The following is a 12,731-nucleotide window of genomic DNA, read 5'->3' on the forward strand; positions in this document are numbered from 1 at the left end:
CATGCTCATAAAGCAATACCTTTACTAGCTGAGCCATCTACCCAGTCCTGTGGTTTTATTACTGCCTCATGCTTTGTTCTTTTTGGTCAAGATAACTTTGTCTAGTCTTGTTTATTTCTCCTCAGAAACATATGTGTGTTTGATTGTGTGTGTATGTGCTCATGTGTTTTTAGATAGATTGTAAGATTGCTTGCCCTTAATTCTATGAAGATTATACTTGGCATTTTGATTGCTACTGCATTGAACTTCTTGATCACTTTGGATCATATGAATACTTTAACAATACTGAGGCTTCCAATGCATAAACAAAAACTATTGTTCCACTTATTTGTGTCCTCAATTTGTTTCATTAATATTTCAAATTTTTAATATAGATATCTTTCACATCTATCGCAAATGACAGTTACTTTCTTTATTTTCATTTCATAGAATCCTTTATTTGAATATAGAAACACTCCTAATTTTGGCATGGTGATTTAGTATCCCGAATTTTTTATCATATATATAACTTATGATAGGTTTTTAGTGACATCTCTGTTGTTTTCCCTACATGAGATAATATCATCTGCAAACAGTGAACTCATGTATCTGGAGTCAGTTGGTTTTCACCCACTGATACTAAGAAAACTGGAGAAAGAACACTATTCACCAAATAGAACAGGGGGATTTGGGTATCCACATGCAGAAAAATAATCCATATGAATATCTCACCAGATCCAAGATCATCTGAAAATGAATTAATGACTGATATGTAAGGCCCAATTTTACAAAACTGCTAGAAAAAAAAACTGGAAATGTTTCAGGTTAAGGAAATGGGTGAAGATGTTTTAGACAAGACTTCAAAGGCACTCTATACAAAAAGCTAAAATAGAGAAAAGAGCTGAGTCAACTAAAAGGCTTCAATGTAGTAAAGAAACAATCAGCAAAGCTTACAACATGGGAGAAAATAATAACGAAATATACCTCCAATGAAAGGTTGATCTCTAGGAGTCCAAAACTCCATAGTCAAAAGGTAATACACTGATTAAGAATGTCCAATATGCCTAAATAGATATTTCTGAAAAAAAGACATTAAAAATGAACAATAGGTATATAAAAATCAACATCTGAAATAATCAGGAAAATCCAAATCAAAGCCATTATTTTGTTACACACATACATATACACATATACACATATGCATGCATAACTATGACCTGCTGAGTTCATTTAGTGTTGTTCATATACATATATGTTTAGGGTTGACTACATATATTAGGATAACCCACCAGGGGGCTCATTCTTGGAGAAGATTAACTTGCCTTTCTTAGTTTTTAATAAGTCAGTTAGTTACCTATCTGGTTGTCGTCTGTTCCTCCCTTTGAACTGTGTGCTCCTTGAGTACAAGGATCAAACCTTCTTCATTTGTAGCACACAATAGCTACTCAGATGTTTGTTAATTTAGTAAGAAATATCCAAAATAGCCACCTCTAAGTCTGCATTATGAAGTTGACATTCAACAATCGAAATCCCTCAGTTCACAGTATAATTTATGTAACTATTTGCTAAATGCGTCCTACTTTGGGCTCTGCAAATTCCATTTCCCAAAAAATGGTGGCAGCCAACTCATCACTGCAAAGTGAACTTTCCTCTTTTTGTCTTCTCTATTTCTTTTTTCTCCATCACAAACCAGCTAAGGAGTAGTAATTATGAGAGACTCTACACTACAATTACTATAGCGCTTAACTTTGTATTGACATCTGTAAAAGAAATGACTCTTGGAATTTATGAACAATGATGTGTTTTCTACCTTTCTTTAACATGTATCTTTTAACTTTAAAAAATTATCATCATTTTTGACAGCTGTCTTAACAGTTTTGAAATATCAAAATTTTGTACTTTGGGGAGTAATCTTGATATATAAGCAGCAATACATTGATTGAATTTCATTATGAGTCAGTTTGCTAGAAAATATCTGAAAATTTATCACTTGAAGAATTCTTGCCCCTGTGGCTGGAAAGGTAGGTAGGTGCTGGTGAATTATCCAGAGATTTGCAAATGTTTATTGGGGTCCACTCTACTTCACATTCTGAATCATGCTACATGTAAGTAGCAGGCAATGTAAAGGATATCTATTGGAGGTAGCTGGATGATGTCCTAGCTAGTTTTCTATCATTTGGGCACAAGCTGGAAAGAGGGACTCTCAGTTGAGAAAAAAAAAAAAAAAAAAAAAAAAAAACCTCCATAAGATTTGTCTGAAGTCAAATCTGCAGAGCATTTTCTTAATGATTGGTTGATGTGCAAGGATCTCGCCTGTTGTGGGTGGTGTCAATCCCAGGCAGGTAGTCCTGCGCTGTATAACAAGGCAGGCTGAGCAAGCCATGAGGAGCAAGCCACTACGGTGGACAGTGACACAGCAGGACACTTGACATCCTCTCATGGTCTCCACGCTTGAGCATGACAGTTCCCACACATCCACAAATGTGTTTCTACCACATACACAGATATAGTGTTAATAATTACATTTATTATAAACATACAATATTTGTATGATATTAATTGCTTTGACCCAGTTTAGTAGGTTGCACTAAAATTGATAAACTGTACTAATATCTTCTTAGTCACTTTTGGACAGATACTGTCCTAAGCACTACAAACTCTACCTATCTTGATCCTCACAGTGCTATAAAAATTGTATCACTATCTTCATTTCACAAAATAGAAAATGGTGCCAGAGTGGTTAAGGGATCAAAACTTAGTAAGGGTCAAACAGACGTGTGAACCCAAGTAGTCTGGCTATAATTCTGACACTTACAGCAAACCACATGCAATGAATCATTTGGTGTTGGTTTCTATATTGTATGGGCTTCTGTTTTAAGTGTCCCTTTAATTCAATCAAATGGCATGTAATGAGTTATGAACACATTATAGGAAATGTGACTGTCTCTTAAAAAGAAATCAATTACACACTCAGGATGTCATTAAAGGAGATCAGAAAAATGTGAGCCATATACTTGGTATTTTCATCACAGGCCTCACAAAGTAATACAAGTCCGTTATTTTTATGGCAGAATATTGAGATAGCTTGGAATTCATCTTTCTCAGCTCCCCTGCCCAGACCATTAAATGGCTATTTTCATCCCTCTATGTAAATGGTTATTTATGAAGGAGGAATCATTACCAAGCAAGAAGGGGAGCTGTTTGGCTACTGAGCAGTAAAGATAATGCTGTTAAGGAATTTCTGGTTAAAAACAACAACAACAACAACAATAACCTAGGGAAATCCACTTGCAATTCCAAAGAACATGTTGCTTCTAAGAAACAGCTATATGGCATCGTATGACAAAAGTTGGGAGTTAGGAGTTTGCAAAGAATAGAAACCAACTCAAGCTTCCTCCAAGAAACTAAGGGTACTATGAGGAAACAGGTAGTTTCTGTCGCATTCGTTTCTCACAGTGGCTAGTGTGTAGTATGTGCTCGTTCGTTTCATATGTGCTGTTGCCAGCAGGCATTCTACTTCACTATCTGTATGTGAATCTCATAGTTTTTAAGAAATGGGAACCTCAGGCTCCAATCAAGCTGTATCTCTTAGCTGTTTCTTACAGTTAACAAATGAACTCTTCACTTCTTGGGATAGAAAGCAGGATTGATTAGCTTTAAGCAGGTCCTGGTTTACTTGGGAAGTCAGATCACATGGTACATAATGAGTTCTAGTATACACACACACACAAAGAGAGAGAGGGGGGGGGAGAGGCATCTCAATTACAGTAACTTTTCACCTTGAAACTTATGTTTAATTGTCTTAAGAATGCATCTCTAGAGTCAGAAAGATTGATCATCAGGCATGCCTGTGGCAGTGTTTTATACCACCACTGTAAATGATAAGGCATTGTAAATATGTTCAATTTCATTGCTACGGATTTCCATAATTCAGGTTTGGTTACGGTAGTTCTTAATTTAAATAAGTTATCACAGTATAAGTGTTAGCAGTACCATATTTTGCTCTTTTAAAGATACCTTGTTTGGAAGACAATCCTTTAGCCACCGTGCTCACAAATGCTTAAAGGTCATACTTTGGATTATTTGGTAACACACAAGGGAACAGTAACAGAGTTTTAAGATGAGTGAATAACAGAGATTTAAATTTTTATTATTTTCAAGATCATACAGTGAGGATTTGACTTGTAAGAAGTTGGATGCCCCCGAGATTTACTCTTAGCCATTTGTTGATGTTCCCAGCAATTCCTACCAGACGATCAATCTTTCTGAGACTAGAGATAAATTCTTAGACAATTAAAGATAAGTTTCAAGGTGAAAAGTTACTGTAATTGAGATTCTAATCCTCCCCTCCTAGATTAATACAAGATGATAGTCTAAGCGGCAGTGTGGATTTTTTTTCATGCACCAGAGTGAAGGAAAAGCAGAATCAACAGGAGACCCTGTTAGCCTTGTTGAGTGGCTTGTGAGACATAAACAGCAAAGGTACAGTATCAAAGCATGTCATGTGGAATAAATTAAATGTATGTTGGTAATGAAAGTTTTGATGTCTCAACAAAAAAGCAAAATGCAAATGACTAAAAACAGTCTCTCCTTTAAATGATTAGATATTTTTAAAAAGATCTCTGAACTCATTTTTGGAGCTGTAAAAATCAATATATTGACAAAATAAAATTTACACAGCTGTACTTTTTATTTCTTTTCAGGTACAATATTGATTTATTTAAAATGAAAGGATGACAATTAAATTATTTTTTGAGAATTTATTATGAACTTTGCATGCCCCATGAAGTGAATCAAAAATTAAATGTTCCTGAGGTATGGAAATAACTGAAACATTGGGTTATCTGTTCAGTGTATAGTGATGGAGAAAAGGGGGAAAGGAGTTACAGAAGACGGTCATTGTGTATGCAATGCATAGGAAAATGTCTCTATAACAAGATAGCTGTTGTGTATGCAATGCATAGGAAAATGTCTCTATAACAAGATAGTTGTGTTGCAATGCATAGAAAACTATCTCTATAACAAGATAGTCATTGTGGGTGCAATGCATAGAAAACTGTCTCTATAACAAGATATTCGTTGTGTATGCAATGCTTAGGAAAATGTCTCTATAACAAGTCATCAGAGTTCTAAACAAAGACTAAATGCAAAAGAGGAAATGCTCACTGCATGTCAAAGTTGGAAAAGACCTTAGAAGATCATTTAATCTTCTCATTTTAACAGCTGGTAAGTTAAGGTCTAGACATAATAAATAAATGTTGCATCACATGCCAATCATAGAATTAGAACCAGCCCCCAAGTCTGCTGCTTTGCCCAGTGTTTATTATAACCAAACGAAGGACTAATAACAGAACGTGACTTTTTCATCTAACATTTTTGCTTAAAGCCTAATTAATGAGGTTATTTAGGGAATATGGACAATTTAAATAGTCAAGGACAGAATAAATATAGTTCAAAGATTTATCTGATGTTTTCTGGGAATGAGACACCGAAGAGACTAAAGGCTAAAATTCACATGTGAGTAGGCAAAAGAATAAGAGATTACAAAAGTGTTCCACCCTGCTAAACACTGCATGGTAAGTCATGTAGTGGACTCTTTCTGCGGCTCATCTCATATAATCACTGATCTGGCATTCAGGGTACAGTTCTACATTTTGAACTGCTTTGTTTGAGTGTAGAGGTAATTTTACATGTGGAAATCATGAAAGCTAACTGACACATTGGAAACAAGCAATTCAATCTGAAAAACAAAGGAAATTCACAAAAAATGGTATTGTGGTGACTAGCCTAGGTGTGGAAAAAATAACAAAATGTTGAAAGTAATAAGTCTTTATAAGCTTTTGATTTATTTCACTCAAACAAATTAATTTAAATGCTATAAAGAACACATTTTATTTAGTATTGGTGCCCATAGTTATCAAATAATTTGGGATAATTAATGTATTGTTAAGACAGAGAGGTGCCAACATATAGATCACCAAAGGAGCTTGTAAATAATAGAGGATTTAAAACCAATGAGAGGGCTTAGCAAAGCAAAAGTGGTTGCAAAGCAAGCCTAATAACTTGAGTTTGGTTCCCAGCACCCATGTAAAAGGCTGGGTGTTATGGGATAATGCTCTTGTATACTGTATAGATTTGTCTCTCATATTGGTTTAATAAAAATGCTCATTAGTCAGTAGCGAGGCAGGAAGTACAGGCAGGAAAACCAAACTAGGATAATTCTGAGTAGAGAAAAGGCAGAGATGGAGTCACATGCAAGATGCAGAGGAAGCAAGATAATGCCTTACTGAGAAAAGGTACCAAGCCACGTGGCTAAACATAGACAATTATTATGTGTTAATTGAAGTTGTAAGAGCTTGTTTATAATAAACCTGAGCTAATAGGCAAAACAGTTTATAATAAATATAAACCTCTGTGTGTTTCTTTAGGACTGAATGGTTGCGGGACAGGGTGGGACAGAAATTTCAATCTATAAATACTCCCTAAACATTTGGCAAGAATTTCCACATAAAACCTGAGAAAGCTTTATTTTTTTTTAAACAAAAAGGATTCTATATTGACAAGAATAGAGTTAAGTGCAACTTCTTGGTAACCATCTTTTCTCTGGTAGGCTCTGTTTGCTGGTGGTAAGCAGAGACACAAATCCTTTAGCAGAGGCTTCCTGACTCAGGGTAAGTTAGCAGGAAAACCCTAGCAGTTCTTTTAAGAGGCCCTGCCACCAAACACTTAAATGGTGTTAATGAGCATCTGTCACCAGGATTCTTGGTGGTGGCATGGACCTAAAACCTGCACAGAGCTGTGGCAATAAATCTGACTGCAACCAGGACATGCACCATGAAGGTTGACTCTCACAAAGGAACTGGATAGAGCTAGATGCCAAAGTCACAGTTTTAATCCTAGCCATATTGTTTAGCAGATAAAAGACTTGTGTATCAGAAAAAGATAGAAATATACAGTAAAGAGAGATTCAGACCAAAAAAAATTCGAAATGTTTACTGTGTGTTTAAAAATATACTTAGGCTTGCTAAAGAAAAGAAAAAAGATAAAAAGTCCTTAAAAAAAGAAATAGAATAGCTGGACATGGTGCCTCATACCTTTAATCCCAGCACTTGGGAGGCAGAGGTAAGCAGATCTCCATGAGTCCAAGGTCAGCCTGGTCTACAGAGTGAGTTCAGGACAGTCTAAGATACACAGAGAATCCCTGTCTCATAATAAATTAAATAAATAAACAAAAAATAAAATAGAGTGAAATAAAACCACTCAAAAATAGAAAATACACCTGGGAACCCCTCTAGAGCCAAGTCTCTTGTCAACCCTAAAATGATTTCCTTAATTAAGATATCTTCTTCCCTGTTCCCATATCCGTCCTTCCTCCATCTCAACCATCCCACTCCCCCAAATTCTCCCCTATCCTCCCATTCGCCCTTCTCTCTTCCCCTCTCCCCTAACCAACACCCCACCCCCACGCCCATGCTCCCAACATTTGCCTGGCGATCTTGTCTGCTTCCAATTTCCAGGAGGATCTATATATGTTTTACTTTGGGTTCACCTTATTATTTAGCTACTCTAGGATCACGAACTATAGGCTCAGTGACCTTTGTTTATGGCTAGAATCCACTAATGAGTGAGTACATACCATATTCATCTTTTTAGGTTTGTGTTATCTCACTCAGTATAGTGTTTTCTATTTCTATCCATTTGCATGCAAAATTCAAGATGTCATTGTTTTTTACCACTGAGTAGAACTCTAATGTGTATATGTGCCATACTTTCTTTATCCATTCTTCCATTGAGGGGAACCTAGGTTGTTTCCAGGTTCTGGCTATTACAAATAATGCTGCTACTAACATAGCTGAACAAATGCTTTTGTAGTACGATTGGGCATCTCTTGGGTATATTCCCAAGAGTGGAATTGCTGGATGTCCCCAGCTAGGTGCTAGGGCAGTAGAGGAGAGGGTGCCTGAACTGGCCTTGCCCCATAGCCACACGGATGAATATCTTGAATATCACCATAGAACCTTTGTCCGGCGATGGATGGAGATAGAGACAAAGACCCACAGTGGAGCACTGGACTGAGCTCCCAAGGTCCAGTTGAAGAGCAGAAAGAGGGAGAAGATGAGCAAGGTAGTCAGGACTGCGAGGGGTGCGTCCACCTACTGAGACAGAGTAACTGATCTAGAGGAGCTCACCAAGGCCAACTGGACTGGGACTGAAAGAGCATGTGATCAAAAATGTGGTTGACAATGAGGGCTGACTAAGAAGACAATGATAATGGCACTGGGATTTGATTCTACTGCATGTACTGACTTTTTGGAATCCTAGTCTGTATGGATGCACACCTTCCTAGGCCTGGTGGGAGGAGGGAGGCCCTTGGACTTCCCACAGGGCAGGGTACTCTGCATTTCTTAGGACTGGAGGGGGAAGGGAGTGGGAAAGGTAGTGGGAGGAAAATGGGAGGAGGGGAGGAGTGGAAATTTTGAATGGTATTATTTATAAAGCAAATAAAATAAAAAATGTTTGAATAAAAAAGAAAAAGATGGAAAATACACAGAGGGAATCAGGATACTAATGTTATTGTGCTGTCTTTGAACTGTTTGACTGCTGAGGAAGGAGCAACAGCTGCTAAAAGACATTTGATTACAAATGCTGCAGGATTAATCTTCCTATACATATATTGAAAATTAACTTCAAATTTTAAGTAGAAGATATCTTCTTCCAGAGTCAGCTTCTTGGTTCATGCTAGTAACATGAAACACTGGCTCTTTTGGGAGGTCCTGCACTTAAATGGGGTTTGTGAGCAGAAAGCTACAAGTTGCTTAAAAGCAACATTTACCTGCTGCATACCTGGAGCTGAGGCAATAATCATGGCTTGTAGAGGCAGTGAGCATGCCTCTACCATGTAGTACTTGGCAGAGCAAACAGGCGGGGCTGCAGAGTTGGTCCTAGCCATGCCCACTTAGCATTTTTTTTTTAAAAAGGCACTCCTCGTCAAAAATAATTACAGATACACACTAAAGACAGATTCAGACATAAATAAGCCTCTGAATGTGTCATAGTGTGTTTAAAAAAATGTACATAAAATTGGAAGAGAGATGGAGTATAGACCACTGTAGAAAGAAGTAAAGTCTTTAAAGACAAAGTAAATATAAGAGAGTACAGACAGTCATAGAACAGATGAAAGAAGTCAAGTAAAATAAGCCATGTAAATATAGAAAATACACAGACAGTCAGGATTACACATTCTATTTTGTTTTCTTTGAATTTTTTGACTGCAGAGAGACATTTGTTTCTGGTGGTTGCTAAGTTAAATCAACATAAAGGTTTCTTGACTTCAAAATTTGGGTCAAAAGCTATGTTGCTTTGGAAAATAGGTTCTGCTTTTATTTCTACAAAGATGAGAACCTGTGGAGTTCTTCCAGGCTAATGTAGTTTGATGGAACAAGACCCCCTAAAATTCTCCATGAACCCTAAATACTTCACCCAACAAAATATAAAAAGCAGTTTGGAGAAAACAACACCAAATTCCCAAAATGATTGTTTATAAATGTTTGTTTTCATTTAAAGAGGGTTGATTATAAGTGATTATTGGTCACAGTCAATTTATTAAAAGTAAGGGAAATATGATATAGAGATAAATACTTTGCATTTATATGGACCTTGGTCTATTGATACAAATTTAGAATTGATTTTAGTATACTGTGTATGTGTATTTCTGCTCTTTTTTTAAGATATTACGTTTGTGCGGATCAGTTAAAACTGTAATGTATAGTTAAGAAATACAGAGTAATATATAGTCATCTGTAATAACCAATTTTTAATTATGTTAGGTCTTTTAGATATACAGAGATATATTTCAATTAGATAGATAATCTTCAACACTTCAAAGACTTACAAAATGTGGCATTTAGAATGTTTTAAGAACTTAGACTTTTTTCAATAATGAGACATATCTGTTCCTGGCAGCACCAATTACTTCAAGAGGAAGATGAGCGTCAAAGAGTCTCCTTACAGAGTTTGCTAGCCATTCGGGCAAGAAACTGCTCTTGCCTGAACTACTTGATGCTATACTATATGAACTGGACATTCAGAACCCATAGAAAAATGACTCCTGAACTTGCCTTAAAAAGGTGAGACAGTCCTTCAGGGTTCCTGCTTCATGATATAGTTTGCCAAGCTTTCTGCAGAATATAAAAGAAAGTGACTGATAAACTGCCAATATAGGCAAAACAGTCTTTCAAATTTCCTGCTTCATGGAAAATTTTACCAGATACTATGGTCCTGAAGATAAATGCCCCAACATCACAGGAGAATTTTGGGTGACTTTCCAGGGAGCAACATGCCTCTGTCAACTCTAGAGTTTTAGAAGTTGCTTACAATGCACTTCCTGTTTACTTAGGTAATATTATATCCTTCTGGGGTCTTTGACGGAGTTAGAGGATAAATAGTTATATAGTTTTCCTTAGTTATGAATAAACATAAATCAGATATAAAACTTTAGACTCACAAAGCTGGGATAAATATTTCCTTAATTTGCCAAAGATAAATGGATAATTCTTGCGTGATAACTGTTTTGATTTATAATCTTAATTATGTTAAAGTTAAAACCTTCCTTTTTATTTAGACAGAAAAGATGAGATGATGTGGGTTGTCCTTCTTCTATAGGTGTTGCTTTTATTGGTTAATGAATAAAGCTTCTTTGGCCTATAGCAGGACAGAATATAGCCAGGCTGGAAGAGATATAGAGAGAGTGTAGGTGGAGTCAGAGAGATGCAATGTAGCTGTTGAAGGAGAAGGAGCAGAAAACTTTCTATTAAGCCATGGCCTCATGGCAATACACAGATTAATAGAAATGGGTTAAATTAAGATGTAAGAGCTAGCTAGGAATATGACTGAGTCATTGGCTGAACAGTGTTGTAATTAATATAGTTTCTGTGTGATTATTTGGGTCTGGGCAGTTGGGAAGCCAAAGCAGAGTCTCTGTTTACATAATCTGGAGAAGTTTTGCTTGTGTTACCACAGTAAATAAGAATTTATTCATGGTTAAGAAAAATAAGGTTTGATAGAAGAAGACCCCCTGAAAAATCTCCAATAGGAATGGATGGCCCAAATGATTCAACATTTCAGATCATCTCTGCTGTAGTTTCTTCTGAGTCCTGCATCCAGAACAGGTCAAGGCTGATGAGTGGGATGATCCAGCCTCAAAGACTACTCCAGTCCAGACTTGTCCATAATCCTAAATTTTCTTTGGGTCCCCCTAAGTAACCAGTGCCCCCAATCACCAGGAAGTAGTCAAGAAAACTATGCCTACATCCCCCAAAATGTATTATGGATGTTTGTCTTTGTTTAGAGTATTGGTTACAAGTTGTTATGAAGAGTTGTCAGGAAAAAAGCTAAACAAATGAGATTATATTCAGTGTTCATGTTTTGAAAAGAAAGAAAAGTGAAATGCTTATGTGAGAATGTTCTTGCACACTGTAAAAATTTGTCACTTGTTTTGGTTTAATGAAATGCTGATTGGTCAATAGCCAGGTAGGAAGTATACACAGGGCAATCAGACTAGAATAATTCTGAGAAGAGGAAAGGCAGAGATGCACACATACAATACAAGACACAGAGGAAGAAAGATGAGAATAGGTACCAAGAAATGTGGCTAAATATAGATAAAAATTATAGGTTAACTGAAGTTGTAAGAACTAGTTAATAATAAGCCTGAGCAAATAGGCCAAGCAGTTTATAGCTAATATAAGCCTCTGTGTGTTACTTTGATACTGAGTTGCTGTGGGAGCAGGTAGGACAGAAACTTCAATGTACAGCTTGTTACAGGTACATGCACATGTAATCTCTGAACTCCTATGGGGGATGATGGGAGGCACAGGCAGAACTGTTTGGAAACTTGGAAGATAATAGAACAGAGATAAAAAATTATAAAATGATGTGGGATATCCTTCTTTATATATGTTTTTATATATGCTTTTATTGGTTGATGAATAAAGATGTTTCAGCTAATGGCTTAGCAGAGTATAGACAGGTGGGAAATCAAAACAAAAGAGAGAGAGAAAGATCAGGCAGAGGTCAAGGAGATGGCATGTAGCTACCAAAGGAGAAAAATGTCAGAACATTACCTGCAAGCCAAAGACTCATTGCAATATATAGAATAATAAAAATGGGTTAATTTAATATGTAAGATCTAGTTAGGACTATGCCTAAGCCATCGGCAAAACAGTGTTGTACTTAATATAGTTTCCGTGTGATTATTCGGGTCTGGGCAGTCAGAAAGCAAGAGTGCTATCTCTGTTTACAATGAAGATAGAAGAAGAACCTGGATTCTGAAAGTTATCCTCTGACTTCCACATGCACAGGATGATACAGGCATGTGTGTGTGTGTACACACACATACACATACACTCACATCATACAAACTAAACACTCTTAAAATAACAATAATAAACAAAATATATTGTTTTAAAAGTACAAAATTACATGTGCACCTTCCAGAACAAACTATTCTGGCTTATTATGTTTAGAGAAGGGTAGGACTTTGTAGTGAATGGGCAGTCATGGTCATTCTGATGCTTGTGATTTGAACACTGTTTTAGCAAGACCCAGCTAATTCAAAAAACTTTAATCTTTACCTTGGGGGAAGGAAGCTAAGTTAAATTTTATAGATATTTTTCCCTTAAGCAAATCATTTATTCTTATATGAATGGTTCTTTTATATCCTTACAGGTCTGAATGTTAGTATTCTTGTTTTC

The 12,731-nt window shown here is 36.4% G+C and overlaps 1 protein-coding gene across 1 annotated transcript in view; it reads right to left on the minus strand.

Moving 5' to 3' along the window:
* Window positions 1–12,731, minus strand: part of Agbl4 (AGBL carboxypeptidase 4) — a 1,095,236-nt gene that overhangs the window by 681,270 nt on the left and 401,235 nt on the right. The window lies entirely within an intron of this gene.

Source organism: Microtus oregoni, unplaced genomic scaffold (assembly GCF_018167655.1).
Source record: "Microtus oregoni isolate MIOR12 unplaced genomic scaffold, Mior012 000005F_ref0000423, whole genome shotgun sequence".
NCBI classification, from domain to species: domain Eukaryota; kingdom Metazoa; phylum Chordata; class Mammalia; order Rodentia; family Cricetidae; genus Microtus; species Microtus oregoni.